The sequence below is a fragment of the Dipodomys ordii genome, unplaced genomic scaffold, assembly GCF_000151885.1.
Source record: "Dipodomys ordii isolate 6190 unplaced genomic scaffold, Dord_2.0 Scaffold1, whole genome shotgun sequence".
NCBI lineage: Eukaryota > Metazoa > Chordata > Mammalia > Rodentia > Heteromyidae > Dipodomys > Dipodomys ordii.
The window spans coordinates 24696725-24713305 of NW_012267217.1; the positions used below are offsets into that span (position 1 = coordinate 24696725).

Below are 16581 nucleotides of genomic sequence, written 5' to 3' on the forward strand. Positions count from 1 at the left end.
TGAGTAGCTAGGATTACAGGTGTGAGGCACCAGAGACCAGCAGACAGGTCACTCATTAAGCTCAACTGTCATTATCCATGGTCACAGGAAGACACAGAATTAGTGATGTTTTGATGAAAAGTCCCATGTGAAAGACACTGGGTGGAAGGGGGAAATGTGGAAAGGTGCCAACATATTCCATCTTTTATAAGGGATTTAAAGAAACATTTAGAAGCCATTGAGAACAAAAGGAGAGATTCAATTCACCATTTTATGTTATTTATTTATCTATGTAATTACTTATTTGTTGGTACTGGATGATTGAACTCAGGGTCTCATGCTTGCCAGGCAGGTGCTATCACGTAAGCCATACCTCCAGTCCCTTTTTGCATTGGATCTTGCTTTATGTCTGGGGTGGGTTTGTTTGGCTTCAGTCCTCCTACATGCTTCTCTGGGACACTGGGGATGACAGATGGGACATTGTCCTCAGCCACTGTGCTTTTTCCACTGCTGGGATTACAGGTACTTGACACTAGGTGCAACTATTGGTTGAGATGGAGTCTCTCAAACTTTATTGCCTGTGCTGGCTCTGGCCTCAAATTTCACTCTCCCAAATTCCACTTCTCAAGTAGCTAGGATACAGGCATGTGCCACTACTCCTGGCTCAATTAACATGTGTATGGGTGTGTGTGCTGTATTGAGGCTTAAACTTGGGGCCTGGGCACTGCCCCAGAGCTATTATGCTCAAGGCTAGTGCTCTACCACTTGAGCCACAGTTCCACTTCTGGTCTTTTGATGATTAATTGGAGATAAGAGTCTCACAGACTTTCTTACCTGTGCTGGCTTCAGACCAGAATTTCAACCTCCGGAGCAGCTAGGATTATAGGCATGAACCATCAACATTTGGCACAATTCACATTTTTAAGATAAAGACTGGGTACACAACAATGTAAAACTGCATATATAATCCTGTCTCTTACTTTCTCTTTATACCTGCAACTTAGCTTTCTCTATAAGGAGTTTATAACCCCCTTCTTTCTTTGAACTGTCCTACTGGTGAAGGTAATAGAAGTTGAGTGTCCCTTATCCAAAATGCTAGAGTTGCTTCAGATTTCAGAGATTTTTGGACTTTCAAATATTTGCATCAGACTTGGTCAAGCATCCCTAATCCAAAAATCTGCAATCTGAAGTACTCCAAAATCTGAAACATTGTGAGCATGACATCAAAGTTTTGCATTACAGACTATTTTGGAACTCAGATATTCAGATTAAGGATGTTCAACTCCTATGCACCAATGACATTATGAGGGTAGAGCCAGGTGCTGGTGGCTCATGCATGTAATCCTAGCTACTCAGGACACTGAGTGCTAAGGATCACAGTTCCACACCAGCCTATGCAGGGAAGTTCAAGAGACTCTTATCTCCAATTAATCAAAAAAAAAAAAAAGCCAGAAGTGGAGCTGTGGCTCAAGTGGTAGAACATTAACCTTGAGCAAAACTGCTCAGGGACAGTGCCCAGACCCTGAGTTCAAGTTACAGGACTAGCACAAAAAGTGGGGAGGGGTTAACAAAGGACCCACATTGTAGAATGTTCCACCTGAAGGTCCACAAAAGCTTACTCTGATTCTACATTGTGCATTTGGAAAACCTCGTTTGGATAAATTTTAGTGATGTTACCAGATGCAGGGATCAACGTACAGGGTGTAAATCCAATGTAAGTAAAAGGTGAGCATTTCATTAAATCACTTCACCCTGGAAAATGCAAGCAGAGTATAAAGGAAAACAAATTATCTGGAAGACTGCAATTCCACATGCATAAATTATCTCACCAGCCAATTTGGTAAACAGAATCTCTTTTCTACTTTAACCATCAAGATGCATGCATGTGTTTGTGTGTATGTGTGTGTGTGTGTGTATGTGTATGTATATATGTATGTGTATGTGTGTGTGAGAGAGGGGTGGAGGAATGGTATTCTGCCTCTCCATATAACCTGCAACCGGCACTACACTAAACAAGAATCAATGCTGCAACCACAAAACTGTGGCTTTGCTAGTTCCTCAATTTAACTTCTTAGCTTTTCCTTCTGCCAGAAAAAACAACTGACCATATTTGAGAAACAGCCTTCTTTGTAGCTTGTAAGTAGAGCTGACATAGACCTGGCTCTGACGTTGGGCAAAACTTACTTCATCTTACTAAGTGGGTCACTTTTTAACCTCTGTTCTCCTATGCACAATTAACAATTTTTCATTCTTTCACAGTATTTAGGACACTTATATTTAGCCATTCCTGTACAATTATAGGTATGCGTACTTGGGTATAAATATTAAATCGCCAAATTTGTTCATGACTGTTGGGCACAAAAAATAAGAAAATGTGAATTGCACTTGACTATAATTACTATAAACTTCTAAGACAAAAAACTTTTTGAAGTTTTTCATGATGGAGGTCATATTTTATGACCCATGCAAAGGCCTGTTACATTGGTCAAAAAAACCACTGCACAGAAGAGCTGAATAAGCAGCGATAGTAATGACCATGATGATAGAGTAGACTGTTTTATAAACACAACTGTACTATGCCTACACTTCTTGGAAGGAAATGAAAATTATTTGAGCACACCTGAGAATTGGGGCATATTTAAACACCACGGTTTGCTACCTGTTAGTCTAGAAAGTTGCTCTGAAATTGCACAGTTGATACAACATTGATGCAATTGTAGAAAATTTAAACAAAATACACAAATGAATGAACTGGTCATCAAATATGAAGGTGATTCCAATGACTATGTCACAGGACTGTTGTGATAATCATGAATACTTCATTTAGAAAAATAACCAGTTCAAAGTAAGTGGTGAGTAGGTATAAGTGATTATTACAGGATGTTAGGTTGCAACTGCTTCCTGCCCTGCCCTGCCCTGCCCTGCCCTGCCCTGCCCTCCCTTCCATTGCTTGACTATCTTGAAAGACAGAGTACTTAGGCAATTGCTAGGAAGACTGCTGTAATGATTGAAATTGACAAACCAAAACAACAGGAAAAGTCTAATGTAAGACAGGAAGTGGAACCAGAGGGACAGAGGAAAGGAACAGGATGCCACCACCTTGGGAGCACTGTATGTCCAGCCGCTGTTCATAGGAAGGTACGAGTCTAATCAGGAGGTAACTTCTTAGAACTTCAATATGGAAACTATATGAAGCAGGAGCACTTTTGACTTGAGTAATGTATTGTCCATCTGGCAACATAGAAGACACTTGAAACCCTTCAAGTCTGCTAAGTTATATACTTTTGTGGCTTTAATTCCATTTTTTAATTCTTATAGTATTTAATACAAAGATGGTTCATGCCTATAATCCTAGCTATTTAGGTGGCTGAGATCTGAGGATCATGCTTCAGAGTCACTCTGGGCAGAAAGTCCATGAGACTCTTATCACCAATACCAGCAAGGAGTCAGAAATGGAACTGTGGCTTGAGTATCAGAGTGCTCGCATTGAGCAAAAAAAGCTCATGGACAGCTCCCAGGTTCTGAGTTTAGGCTCCAGGACTGATAACAAAACAGAGAGAGGTGTGTGGGGGGGGGGGTAATAGTGTCACTTAATTTGAAGTTTGTGAGCTGGGAAACACCCAGACCCCACAAAATATCCTAGGAGAAAAATTAAATTATTCTAAAGAATACCTTTCTTGTATTAGCCATAAAGTCTAATGCCTTTATAAACATCTTCTTAAATGTGAACTTATGAGAAAATTCCACACTTTCTTTTACCTACCTTGATTTTAAAGTCTGTTTTCAGTCTTTCCTCTATACATGGAGAGGCCTGAAGGAGACTTAAGGATTTTCTAAGAATAAGTCAAATCCACTAAGTAAAAGTTAATGATATACATTCTTATGTTCTTTGCCTTCAAAGAAGCCCATTATTGAGTACATAATTTTGGTGAGTGCAACTAAAGTTTAGTTCTATGAGTGTATTTAGACTGAAATGAGATGATAATTTTTCTTATAGGTTAAAATCATTATATACTTTCTGAAATTTCTTGTGGTCAAGCTCTACTTCCAGTTTTGAGGCTATAATGAAAGAATGGGGCTTTAACAGAGATGAAGAGTGATAGACACAAAACATTAGGCTATCATTCTATCTTCTCTCTCAGCAATCACCATGAGAATTCAGTAAATACCATGCTCCAGAGTGAAATCAAAGACTTCCATGTGTATATCAGAAATTGATTTTTAGAAAATTTGAGAACAAATATGTGTTTTGATAAGCATCATTAGCACATTACATGTGCCTGGAGGGAGAGAGAAGAAACTCAAATGTGTCAGCAAATAAAGATTAGCAATTAATACAATAGGATCAATGCTATGCTTTAAGATTAAAATAAAGAAAAGTAATGCATCAAGCAAATATACAAACACAACAGTTAATAGAGAGATAATTAGGGGGCACAATTCTTAACAGGAATTTTGAAAACCAACCAGTAATGTAATGAATAAAGAAGGTACATTAAAGAAACAGTTGGAGAGAAAAGAGTGAAAGAACATGGAACTTTCTGGTGGCTTGTGGTCTGGTGCACCCAGAATATGGGCGGGCTGGTGGGGGAGGAGATGGGGTGCATGTGAGAGCTAGAGCAGAGGAAGTGACAAGAAATGAGGTTGAGGAAGTGGGTTGAGGCAAGACTGTGAAGGTTCAAACTTCTCAGCAAAACTGTGCATTAATTAAAAGAAAATATGAAGTCTACAGTGATAAATGGTAAAAAAAAAAAGTATGTCTGGATTATTGCAAGTGTCTTCTTTTTTTTCTCTCTTTATCTTTCGCTTTCTCTGTCTTCCTCTTTCTCTGTCTCAAAACTTGGAAGCATTTGATCAGATTTAGTCATGAACTCCTATAATCCCCATATCAGTCAGCATATGGTACCTAAGGGCTCTGTTCGACAGAGGAAGCACAGAGCTTGGGTCCTGGCCACCTACTGCCCTGCCTCCACTGCTTGTAACCTTAGGGAATCTCTGAACATCTAAGCCTATCTCTGATCTCTAATGGTAGTTAAGAGGTCAGGCATCCAAAGTGGCCACACATACAAAGTACATAGAAACACAAAGTGTTATTATGGCAGTCAACTCCATGTCCCTGAGCACTGCATCCACAAACTCAACCAACTTGACAAAACATTAAGTCTATACAACTTTTGTGTCCACCTGCAGATTTTGTCTTGTCACCATTACCAAGACAATGCAGTATAAAAAACTATGGGCATAGCATTAAATGGTATGAGGTTTTTATAAGTCATATAGAGATGGTTGAAACTTTCAGGAGGATGTGTGTAGGTGCTAAGCAGGCAGGGAGCCATTTTCTATTTTTTGTTGTTTTTTTTTGGGGGGGGGTCTGGTCATGGTGCCTGAACTCTGGGCCTGGGTGCTGTCCCTCAACTCTTCAGCTCAAGGCTAGCGCTCTACCACTTGAGCCACAGCGCCACTTCTGGCTTTTTTCTTTTTGCTTATGTGGTGCTGAGGAATTGAACCCAGGGCCTCATGCATGCAAGGCAAGCGCTCTACCACTGAGCCACCTTCCCAGCCCCAGGGAGCCATTTTCTGTTAGGAAGGTCAGAACGTGCCTGGTTCAAAAGCTCTCTTCCTGTCCTCTCTAGTTTAAATGCACACATCCAAATGAGGCTTTACTTATTGACGATGCCTTCCTCAAAGCACTTAGCTATAGAAGTTTAAAACAAGCTAAAATACTTAAATTTTGTCCTCTCTCCCTGATTGTTATGGGGCATAATTTGATTTACAAAAAGAGATGATTTGTATGTGTGTGAATTCAAGGTCTGAGTGCTATCCCTGAGCTTTTTTTTTTTTTTCTCAAGGCTTTTTGGCACTTGGAGCCATAGCTACATTTCTGAATTTTTGGTAGTTAACTAGAGATTAGAGTCTTATGAAATTTTCTTGTCCAGGCTGGCTTTGAACTGCAATCCTCAGATCTCAGCCTTCTTCCTGAGTAGCTAAGATTACAGGTGTAAGCCACCAGCATTCAGCTAGGAGATGAAAATTTAAATGCTACACAGAAAAGCCTCCCTGAGATTGCTATAAACACCATTCCATTCAATTCCACCTCAGCAGTACTTCTTCTGAGGAAAAGACCCCAAAAATCCTCTCTGATGTCCTTGGACATGAGCAAGAAGAAAGAGGAATGGATACTTGAGAATTTCCCTGGTCGATGCTGTAGCATACCCAGGTCAATATAAAGTTATTATTTTTAATTCCTATTTCATCCTTCACACCCTGATCATTTTATTCTCATCATTAGTTTTACTTAAAACAGTATATATTCTAGTCCTTTAGGCTCCCACATTTTTGCTAGTATTAAATGATTTGGGCAAGATCACACACTTTGCAACTTCTAGAATTTCACATTGATAGATAAATGGTAACTTCCATTCAAATTTGCCCATACAGACTTATCTGAATAATTTTACTTAATAGAAACCAATTATAACAATTCTTGGTAAGCAAGAAATCAAGCTGCCAATGGAAAAGCCACTCTGTTGTTGTTGTTCAGTAAGAGGTTTTTTGTTTTGTTTTGTTTTGTTTTTACAAAGTTGTTTGAGGAGTAATCATAGAAAATAAATTGCTAATACTTGACTGAGAAACAGTGGATTTTGGTGAGCATACTGACTATTGTATCCAATCTCAATCTGGATAATTTCATCATCTGTCAATGGTTCTTAAAACTATGTCATGATGATATATTAGATAAATAAATTAATGATATATAAATAAAAGCTGGTAGTATATGACGTAAAAATGCTTCAAATTTGAATTTGTAACTGATACTACATGATTCAAATCTTTCATATGCTTCCACAAAGTTTAAAAGAATTTCCTTTGTAGACATAAGGTTTTCCTGAAGAATTTAACTGAGGAAATCCAATTATATGGCCTTAAGCATTGACAAATAACTCAGCTAATCCTAAAAATACAGTACCATGAAGAAACACAAGTTGCTTTTGTTTTAGAAGATAAGTGGCGGAGACCTCTAATTCGATGTGGTCATTAAGTATACTCATTAAAAAACCTTTGGCACCCCAATTCACTTAAAAATAATAGTATCACATTCAGGAACATATGACCCAAGAAGTTAATGTATCCACTAACGTATTATGGAGAAGTTCTGTAGAGAAACAGAACCACAGAAGCTAAAATTAAACTGCCCCCATTAAAGCACCACAATCTAAGTGATCGATATGCACTTTCCTGAAGACATTTTAAAGTAGGCAAAAAAAAAAAAATCACAGTAAACAGCTTTCCTGACTTAAAGCAATAGGCATAATGCAGATCATAGTTTGGTTTAAAAAGGAAAAATAAAAAAGAATACTAGTTTTGGAAGGCTGATAACTGAAGGTAAATTAAGAACCCAGCCAGCGAGGAGAGCAGAGGGGACTCCACCCCAGACAGTCCCACGGGGCAGCTGTGGGGTTTCAGCAGTCAGAGGAGGCAGAGCACACATGGGTGACAGGTGCACAGATCTTCCGTCCCCTCAAGGCTAAACCCACAACCCCGGGAAACAGAGCCCAACACACTTAGAAAAGACAAATAGACACCCAAAAAGTTTACCTTGTAGAAACTCGGTCCTCAGTTGAGCTGGTATGTGACCAGAAACTCCTTTCTTTCTGATCTGCAGAACAGCTTTGTCAAGCCCGGGTGTGTGGTCACAAGGCAGGAAGTGACTAGAATGACAAATCATCAGGCAGGAAAGAAATAGATTTTGTCTTTATAAGGACATTTCACTTAACTTTTTTTTTCTTCATGTCCCCTCCCACTTAAAACAATCACCTGACAGAGCAGGTCACACTGAAATTCAGACGCCTCTAGCCACTTCCTCTTATTTATAAGCAGTTTTCGATCTCTTTCCTTCCATGTCTCTCCCAGCTGTCTCTAAGTAGGCCCTCGGCCACTTAAACCTTTCTGATGATGACAGATCCCAAGGGAAGGTCAGCTTCCTACCTGGACGTTTTTTGTCTCACTCTATTTGCAAAAGCCAAGGCCAGGTGCCTGGTCACTTCAGCAGGGATAAACAAATTAGTCATTGCCAGTGAGAAAGCTTAGGAAAGGTGGCAGTACACTTGAGACAAATAGGACTTTCCTTAAGAGAGCTCCACTCTCCAGCCAAAAGCCTCTTAAGTCTCCTAACAACACAACAACACACACACACACACACACACACACACACACACACACACATGCATACACACAATTTATTTAAGAGAAGGATCTCAAAAGGTTACTCTCTTATTTACGCATCCTTTTATTTATAGAATACCTTTGCGTTAACGATCTCTTTAACCCAATTCAAGATATCAATTATTTAGATGTTTTCTATAAAGGGCAGCAGATCACACAAGCAGCTATTGTTAATTGGGCAGCTTAATTCTTTTATTCAAACCAGATCTTTTCTTCCGAATGTACATTTTATAAAAGCTCCATTCCAGATCCAAATGCCATTTGCTTATCTTGAGCGCACATTCTTACCTCTAAGTGGAAAAGCCCAAGTGCTCAAATTGGATGTGAAGATTGTGGAGCACCCTGGGTTCTGTTGACTAAATAAATATTCAGTGTATGCTGCACAGTGCCTGGAGCCAGTGTGGCCCAGCAGTAACTATGGGTTCAGCAATGAAGATGGATGATAGCTCCCAGGTCAGGTGATGAGGTAAAGATGTCTGATCACATATTGTTAGAAGCCATGAACCCTATCAAGTTGTATTAGTAAAATTCTACTCATTGGGGGGTCCCCCTTAGAATTACTTTGCTTCTTTGATTTCTCTAGAAAATTCTTGTGTCTGATCTCAATTAGCAAACTAATCAGCCTCTCTCCTCCACTTGCTCATGGTATGCTGATTTCTTTCTTAGTCTGATGCTCACAGAGTCTAACAGGAGTCGTTGGAGCAAGATTCTAGAAATGATTCTAGAGAACAATCTAGAAATAGTTTTTCAGAGAACTGCCAACCCTCTTGTGATTCCCCCTAGTAACACTGCAAAGCGAGAGGGATCCTGTTTTCTTCGTTGCGTAATTACTTCCAACTAGAAATTTGCAGAGAAAGGTCAAGAAGCACCTAAGTACTTTCAGGATACAAGAACATGGCGTGCATTGTTCTTACAGGACTGATCACACCACAGAACAGCAACTCTGGTGGAAACCGTCCTCACCGTGGGCTCTGCAGCAGGGCTCCACGGAAGGTCCCTTGATCATTTTAAAGGTGGACTATGAGGTTGAGGGTCAATCTCCCCAGTCTGGTTTCACAACCTGGAACCAGAGGAAGTGAAGTTTAACAGTCATGTTTCATTGAAGGGAACAGATCTGTATTTCTTTTACTTGGTAGGCAGGAAGCAGCAGCATTCTATACCTACTAGAGCCTGGTCCTGTGCAGACCCAAGCAAACTACAAAGAAAAGCCGAACATAGTGTTGCAACAGTTCTACCAGGGTGTGAGAGACTCTCATAACTGATGACTGAGAGAAAAGAGACAAACACTGACCTCAAAGGGAATAAGAAGTTTTGTGAGAGAAAAACATGGGAGTGAACAAAGTGCTATGAATATCAGAGAGGGCGAATAAACCTGCATGAGCGGGAAGCCGTGATGACAGGGGTTGTGTGAAGTCAGTGAAACAGACATGGTTAGCATCCGCAGTCAGTGTTAATTAATAAAAATCAAAAAGATTTACGATTCTAGACAGTGTCCAATTAGAGACAAAACCCATCAAATAGGGTGTAGCTTATCACTGTCCAATTGATGGAGTGCTTCTTTCCTACCTTAGCATGAATAGGTTGCTAACTCTATCTCAGCCTCCCATCACCCCCTTAACCACATCCGGGATTTCACTATTTCAAGTCTACCCTTCCTCCTGCAACCTTCATCTCTTTTTCTGCCTCAGTGGTGTCAGTCTATCTAGCTGCAGGAAATTGCTCATGCCTTACTCAGACTTTCACAGAGAAGGATATCTTATCACTGTGTTTCAAATGGCTTGTGTATTGTGGTAATAAACAAAAAGAGGAGTAACTCTTGGTGTTGTTATTGGTTTTAGGTTTTCTGCAGGCAATGTACTCCTTTATAGACCCTTCACAGAATGGTCTATATCCCTATACTTTCCTCTGTTGAGCTCTTTTCAGTTAAATCAATATTCAAGTTTTTACAATGATACCCTGATATTCATGCCGAGTTAAGTTGTATACAATTTTTGTATAATTTTTTCATTTGATGACCTCCATGTACTTATTATGAATACTGTACTAAACTCTCTCTTTCTATTTTTTTCTCTTTAGTCATGGTGCTTGAACTCTGGGCCTGGGCACTGTCCCTGAGCTCTTCAGCTCAAGGCTGGTACTCTACCACTTGAGCCACAGCACCACCTCCAGTTTTCTGGTGGTTAAATTGGATATAAGAGTCTCACAGACTTTCCTGCCCTGGCTGGCTTTGAACTGGGATTCTCAGATCCCAGCCTCGTGAGTAGCTAGGATTACAGGCCTGAGGCACCAGTGCCTGGCTATATTAAACTCTCTATCAGAGATAAAATACAAAAAAAAGATCAAGGTATCAGTGTATGCTTTTTGTTGTTGTCGTTGTTGTTATTTTGTGCCAGTCCTGGGGCTTGAACTCCAGGCCTAGGCACTATCCCTGAGCTTTTTGGCTCAAGGTTAGTGCTCTACCACTTGAGCCACAGCTCTGCTTCCGTTATTTTGTTGGTTCATTGGAGATGAGACTCTTATAGACTTTCCTGCCCAAGCTGGCTTTGAACTGAGATCCTCCCAGATCTCAGCCTCCTGAGTAGCTAGGATTAGGGTTGTGAGCCATGGACACCCAACCATTCCTCTTTTGCTCCCTTGGAGAGGTTCCTCCTGTCACCAGAATGTCCCCTCATTGTCATCATGAGAAGCCCCTTCTTGGCCCTCTGGGCCAGATCTCCAATTTCTGAACCACACGCCTTCCACTTTCTTAGTTTACTTCCTTGTTTTAGTAAGCACATCCTCTACTAGGTTCCTAAGAATGGATGGGACATAAATATTTTTTACAGGTTTTGTAGCTGGGAAAATAGACATAGAGTCTATTCCTGTTCTTAAAAGTACACACTGGGAGTCTTTTTCTCTCCAAATTTTGAAAGAATTAATCCTGTCCATGCTGTTCAAAAGTCTGATGACTTTCTGACTTATGATCCCTCGTGTGCCATTTATTTTCCTTTCTGGACATTATTTGGATTTTTTTTCCTTCATGCCTACCTGGTATTTGGATGATATATCTTTGTGTGGGTCTGTTCTTATCCACTGGATAGGTATTCTCTTTTAGTCTTTCATTTCTGTGTGTGTGTGTGCTTCTGTCTGTCTGTCTGTCTGTCTCTTTCTCTCTCACACACCCTTTCAATCATTTTCTGTGTTCTATCTCCCTGGCATCACATTTATTTGAATATTGTCCCTCCTGGGCCGATGTTATATTTTCTCCTTCTTCCCTTCTAGTTTCTGCCTTCTAGCCTTCCTATTCCACTGTCAGAATTTTTCAACACTTCCTATCGAATGTCTTATTTCTGCCTTTGTTGCTTAAACTTATGTCTTCACTTTATTTTGTACTGCTACAACAGCATGGCACAGACTATAGTTTGTAAGGAACAGAGTTATATTGGCTTCCAAATCTGCAGTGGGAAGTCCAGTACAGAGCTGAGAGCATCTGGTGAGGAGGAAGGTGAGAGGGCAAAGAACAAAACAGGCTGAACTCCCTTTTGACCAATGTCATTACTCCTTCCTAAAGGTCCTACCTCCTGATACTGTTACAGTGATGACTAAACTATAACATGAGTTTTGGTGGGGACAAGCAGTTCTATTCCATCACAGTAATAGCTGAAAACTCTTTGTCGGAATGCTCATTTTTTATGACAAAGCAGGTATGCAAGTTTGAGGCCAGACGGGGCTACATGGTGAGATACTGTCTCAAGCAACTAAACAAAAATAAAAATTAACAAAAACTATTGTCTCATAGCTCTGAAAGCTAGAAGTCAGAGAGAAGTGGTTTGTAAATTGATTCCATTTGAGAGTTATGAGAGATTGATCACTTCTTCCATACTTGTCTTCTTTAGGTTTGGAGATGTTCGGGCAATCTTGGTCATCTTTCGCTTACAAAGACATCATTCTGATTTCTGCTAACATCTACACATCTCTCTTTCCCCTTGTAAAGGGAGACCATAATTAGATTAAGTCCCATCCTAACGACTTCATCTTGATTCCATCATCTGCAAAGACCTCACTTACAAATAAGGTCTTCTGTAGAGGCACTAGGGTTTGAGGTTTCAATAATTTTTGGTGAGATACAATTCATAACAGAGTCATAAATGAAAATGACATAGTTGGATCTTTGTTTTAAAAAGAATGAGATGGCAGGGTACTGGTGGCACATGTCTATAATCCTAGCTATTCAGGAGGCTGAGATTTGAGGATTACAATTCAAAGCCAGGCCAAGCAGGAAAGTCTGAGACACTCTTATCTCCAATTAATCACAGAAAAACAAGAAGTGGAGCTGTGGCTCTTGTGTTAGAGCGCTAACCTTGAGCAAAAGGAGCTTAGGGACAGCGCCCATTCTTAGAGTTCAAGGTCCAGGAACAGAAAAAAAAACATGAGATGGCAAGGCTGGAGTAGGGGTGGTAAGAATGAAGACCTAACCATCTTCAAGGCCATGGTCCTCACCTGGGTATGAGGTAACATGATGATAGTGGCTCTAAGACACACAGGTTTTCGGTAAATGCAAGGGTCACTTGCTAGGCAGCCAGTGCAAGAAGGTTACTTTTACTATAGTACAAGAAGGAAGCTGAATGAAGTAGAAGGACCAAGGATGATCCCATTTCTAGATGGTGAGCTGGGCAGTGGACAATGGTACCACTCAATGGGGCAGGGAACTCAGGGAGAATTTGGAGAAGAAGATTATGAATTTAGGAAAGTCTGCTTTATTTCATCCATTTCCACACACTCTGTTTCTTACCGCTTTCCTGAAACTATATTTCTCCTCAGTCCTCAAAGTCCTGACATTCATGCAACAATCATTCTTTCCTTTTCCAAATTCTCTCCTCCATGAATACTGATATTTAAATGTACAATGAGGAGGCAGAGTAATGTAGCTAGTGGTAGAGTGTTTGCCTAGTATGCATGAAGCCTGGGTTCAATTTTTTGGTAAACACAATAAAAGGAAAAACCTAATAAGATATTTAAAAAATGTATACCGAACAATTCTAGATAGAAATCTCCCCGTCACCTCAAGTATCCAAAACTGAACCCATGGGGGCTGGGAAGGTGGCTCAGTGGTAGAGCACTTGCTTTGCATGCATGAGGCCCTGGGTTCAATTCCTCAGCACCACATAAGCAGGAAAAGCCAGAAGTGGTGCTGTGGCTCTAGTGGTAGAGCACTAGCTTCGAGCTGAAGAGCTGAGGGACAGCACCCAGACCCAGAGTTCTGGCCCCATGACTGAAAAAAATAAAAAACCTGAACCCATCATTCCTCTGATAAACAGCTGCCTGTATACCAGCCTTCCTCTTCACTCAGTCAAGACTGTGCTTCTAACACAGATGGTTCCCCATTATCTAAGTTGCAGTTATTTTCCCCTCATGGTTTCCCACTATGCTTTTTTTTAAACTTATAAGCTCATTTGGATTAACTTCCTGCTTTCCTGTCTTCCTACCTACCTCCGCAATACAGCCTGCATTTCATTACCAAATTACTCTTCAGAAAGTACACTTCCTTCTTATCAGTCTCCTGGTCACTAAGTGTGCATCTGAAATTATGCATCACTTCCTTTCTAATGTTCCAGAATAATACAAACCTATCATGAATCTGGCCCTAATCAAGAACCTTTCCTTGACCACCAATCTTTCTTACTGATAGTGCTTGTTCATAAGCCATTCTTGACATTTTTGCTGCTACCTTACTTAGTTAGTCTGTATGACTGTACATCTTTATTTATGCCTCTTCAAACTCTTGTTGAGAATATATGTGAGTAAAAGCCTTAGACAACAAAACTAGAAGACTCAATCTCATAATCTCAAGGAATTTGCAACCTGAGATTTTACAAAATATTCCAAAAATTGTAATACCTCATGATACATGCTACCAAAAAGGCAGGAGAGTAGGATGGGGGAAGGATAGCAAACTGGAAAGAGTGTAGCTATAATATCAATGAAACAACGCTTCACTTTTTGGCTTTGGGGGGAAAAAACATAAAGGATGAGTGCTGGAAAGAACGTAGAGAAAAAGGAACTCTTGCCCACTAATGTTGGTAAATGTAAGTTTGTATCACCATTATGAAAAACAGTATGAATGTTCCTCAAAAATTAGAAAAAGAACTACTCTATTATCTCAAGGCTCCACTTATGGCAATCTAAGGAAATGAAATAAGTATGTTGAAAGAGACCTGCTCTCCATGTATATTGCAGCACTATTCACAATAGCCAAGTTTTACCATCAATCTAAGAATTAATTAGCAGACTAGTGGATACAAAAATGTAGCATATACACTCAACAAAATAGCATTCAGCTTTAAAAGAGAAGGGAATTCTGTTTATCCATAAACAAGGATGAGTGCAGAGGACATTATGCTTAGTGAGATAAGCCAAACACAGAAACACAAATACTACACAATCTCACTCACGTGAAATCTTTTGGAAGAATCAAATTTATAGAAGCCAGATACTGGAGTGTAGGGGTTATAGAAAGATATAAGTCAAATGATACAAAATTTCCATTAGACAGAAGGGCTATGTCCTAGGCATCTATTGTATAACAGACAGAAGCATAGTGACTACAGTCAATAATAATGTATACTTCAAAATTGCTCTCCAGTGTTGTCATTACAAAAAATTCTGTCAAGTGATGGATATTTAATTAGGTTGACTTAGTCATACACAAAGTACTTATGTGTCATGTCATACCATATCACAATATCATATCACATACACACATATACGTGTTTTGTGTATAGTCAATGAAAAAAAAAGGTGGTGATGATAGTACTTGGGCTTAAAAAATGCTTAGAAGGTAGCCAGAGAATGATAAATGGCATTTCAGCTAGAAGGACCAGCAGACATAACAGTGTTGCATGCATTGCCTAACTGAACATCATCCTACCATTCACCTACCACAGCACCTAAAACAGTGCATTGCATGTAGACAAATTCAATACATATTTCATTAGTGGGGAAGGCAATTTGATTCTACAAACAATATGACATTTAAAAGTTGAACTAAAGAATGAAAGTAATAGGGTATTTAAAATATAAATCTAAGACTTACTCTTTAAGTGTCGTATGTCTTCCAGAGAATTTACATAGGCAACTGCCAAATGAAGGTCGGTGTTGCATCTGTGAAATGCTAATTTTACCATCCCTTTCTGATAACAGTGCAATAAAAGCTAATTATAGTTTATTGTCAGGTAGATCATAAAAGAAGGAAGGCTGTTCATAGCTGCAAATCTGATTTTTATAAAATGTCAAGCACATAAAAATGTTATGTCTACAGTATTCCTAAGTGGTAAAAAAAAAAAAGTGAAATTCAGCAATGGATACAGGTTACCTTCATTTCAGAAGTAGAAAATTCATCTACCTGTAACTTTTAACAACTCCCTAGACCCTCCCTGACATTTTCCAACTCATTTGCACTCACAGTCATTGACGCCAACACAGGTGGGAATGAATGACTGCCACTTAGCCTGAGCCTCCCATGCTAGAAATACTACATTTACTTTAATTCTGCAAACAGGTATGTTGCTGCTGAAACAATGTTTGAGATTCTCTCACTCACCAATGATTCAAATATAGGGGCAAAGTTTTAAAAATAAATATGCAGAAAATGAAAGCTAAAGTGTGAATCAAATATCTCAGTGGAAGAGTACAGATGTAACCATCATCCTTTCATGAATGCAAAGCCATGAAATAAAAAGAGGAATGAAATCCACTGGTGGAAAGGAAAACAGTTACGGAGCATGATACAGGATAAAAGCAAGTCCTGGAACTAGAATATCTAAAAGACTAATTCTGATTGTAGTGCATATTAACAGGTACAGAGTAAAGCATTTCCCTTTCCCCTTAGCTAAACTAAGAATATTTTGCTAAAATATATTGGAGAAAATGCCACCTGTATTAACGAGTTATTTCAAAGAATAAATGAGATATACAGAGAGGTCCCTTTGGTGCCAAACTTAAGTCTGAATTTTGTAAGCTGTGATTTACATATAAATTGAAATATTTAATTATGCTATCAAATTTACTCAATCTTTTGTATTTAGACTCAAGTAGGATTTATTTTTATACATATTAAGGTAACCTATGTGGAGTACTTTAAAATATCATTCTTTTTTTTTCTTCTGGTTTGAACTCAGGGCCTTTGATTCGCTAGATAGGCAGGTGCTCTGCCACAGAGCCATTCCTCCAAACCAATATAATAAATTTAATAGTATCAGAAAAACTGGGACATGAAAAACATTTCCTTTCTCTTAGGGTAAAGAAATTGAGTTCCAGAACTTTACAACTTTGGTGGGGGGGGGGTAGGATTGGGCGGAGGGAGGTAGGGAGGAGTATGGGAAGGGGAAACAAAGAGGAGGC

General features: G+C 39.4%; 1 protein-coding gene across 1 annotated transcript in view; it reads right to left on the reverse strand.

Annotated features, from left to right (window-relative positions):
- Positions 1–7692, reverse strand: part of Lcp1 (lymphocyte cytosolic protein 1 (L-plastin)) — a 47136-nt gene extending 39444 nt beyond the window's left edge. The window contains exon 1 of the mRNA XM_013009358.1: positions 7576–7692. The gene's annotated coding sequence lies outside the window, so the exon portion shown is untranslated. The remainder of the gene's footprint in view (positions 1–7575) is intronic.
- Between the last annotated feature and the right edge of the window lie 8889 nt (positions 7693–16581).